This window comes from Engraulis encrasicolus, chromosome 23 (genome assembly GCF_034702125.1).
Source record: "Engraulis encrasicolus isolate BLACKSEA-1 chromosome 23, IST_EnEncr_1.0, whole genome shotgun sequence".
Classification (NCBI taxonomy): domain Eukaryota; kingdom Metazoa; phylum Chordata; class Actinopteri; order Clupeiformes; family Engraulidae; genus Engraulis; species Engraulis encrasicolus.
In genome coordinates this window covers 43,853,017-43,855,219 of record NC_085879.1, presented here as the reverse complement: position 1 = coordinate 43,855,219, position 2,203 = coordinate 43,853,017, and positions in this window count along the sequence as shown.

Genomic DNA, 2,203 nt, shown 5'->3' with positions numbered 1-2,203 from the left:
GACTTTATGGGTGTATAGTATAGGAACACCAGCTGTAGCACTGTGTGTGTGTGTGTGTGTGTGTGTGTGCTTGTGTGCTTGTGTGCCTGCGTGCGTGTGTGTGTGTGTGTGGGAACACCAGATGTTGCGCTGGTGTCATAAGAACATTGTGTCTCAACTCTGAGGTGAGTTGTGATTGGATGGCTGTTGTAGAGGACCAAACTCACAACCAGGGACGGAACATAATTTCACAGGCCCCAGGGCCAGACAATAAGAAATCCTCTCTATGGAATAGCAAGGTCCCAAAAACTTTTTTGTTTGGGGGGTTTCTCCCACAAGAAAATGTGAAAATGCTGTACTTAAAATTTTAACACCATACGCGACAATATAGAACAATAATGAAATGTTTTTTGTAGCGTGGAGTAGTGGTGTCAACAATGATCGATTCGGCGATGCAATCCAATGCGGGGCATGGATGATCCAGAATCGATCCGACAATTTCCATAATCGATCCGGAATTTTTTTTAAAGTTTCTATTACTTCTGTGGATATTTCGGAAGCAAATGAATGTTAAATTACATAAAAGTACTTCAAAGCATTGCAAGACTGATACAGACTGATCCAGACTGATACAGAAAACAGCCAATAAATTGTTGCTCAGTATCTGACTACTTGTATTGCCTCATCATGACTGATGAAACATCTGCTTTGCGTTCAGTACAAATGTAATGCATTGCAATGCATTGTAGAATTGAATCGGATCGGATCGAATCGCATAGAATCGAATCGAATCGAATCGCTACCTCCCGAATCGGGATCGAATCGGATCGTGAGGGCAGTGCCAATCCACACCACTAGCGTGGAGGCTTGGGCCAGGGTTCCCTTGGCTCTTGGGCCCCTGGGTGTGTGTGTGTGTGTGTGTGTGTGTGTGTGTGTGCGTGTGTGTGTTTGTGTTTGTGTGTGTGTGTGTGTTTCAGGCCGAGGGGCGTAGGCGTGGGTACGGAGGAGAGCTTCATGTGTGAGTCAAGGCAGGTTAGGGAACACTTTTGGTAATATAGTGGCCATTTCTCAATCGTCTGTAAGCCTAATTAAGTAAGTAAGTCCAGTCAGCCTAATTAGTCATACCCAGTGATTGAATACTCTTTGGTGAACTCTGCGGAGTATCCAATCACTGGGCGTGACTAATTACTTACTAGACGAATAGCCACCGTATGTGTCTCAACATCTTCATATGACCCAACATCATGTACCCAAATCAGTACATTATATCAGTGATATAATAATGTGTCAGCTTTGTAAGAGCAGGCAGTGAAATAGACAGTGTCACACTGCTGGAACATATTTATTATTGTTTACTTTTTGAGGGCCCGGCTTCAACAGCCAGCCGAAGCATGCACTCAGCTGAATGGGAACATTATTATTGTTATTATTTTAAAATATATTTTTTAGGGGCTTTTAAGCCTTTATTTGACAGGACAGTCGAAGATGGTTACAGGAAGCGAATGGGACAGAGAGACAGGGGAGGATCGGGAAATGACCCTGGCCGGACTCGTACCGGGGTCCCCGTGGGCGGGCATGCAAGGCCAAATGTGGGGGGCTTAGCACGGTGCGCCACAGCGCCCCACAAATGGCAACATTATTTGACGAAATCGCAATGGAGTTACACCATCAGAAAAGACAATGTGGAAATTGAATGTGGGATGACATATGGAGCTCATAATGCAATGTATAGAAAACAATGGATTAAACTTATAGAAGGGGGACATTGGGAAAACTGGGGTGAAGATAGACAAATAATGAACTAGCCTAAAATGAAAACTCTAAAAGATATAGTTGCTAGAAAAGTCTTTATTTATTTATTTATTTTTTCAGTACGATTGTATTATTGTTTATTATCTATTTTTACTGTTGTTTATTATGGCCTCTGTATGATTAACCTGATGTTTAATTGTCCTTATTCCTTCACGTTATTATTATATTGAACAATTCGTATAGCTTTAATTTTACGAGTGAATCAGCCAAAGTAAATTACATTTTGGAGCTGTGTTATTATGTTATATTATTATGATGTGAAAGAAATAAATAGAATTAAAAAGGAGAAATGCAAAAAAGACAAAAGATTAAAAACAAAAAAAGTCCTCCATTAGGGGGGGATGGGGGGTGCATGGGTCTAGATAAAAAAGTAATAATAAAAAAAAAGACAATGTGGGTGTATGAAGAAATG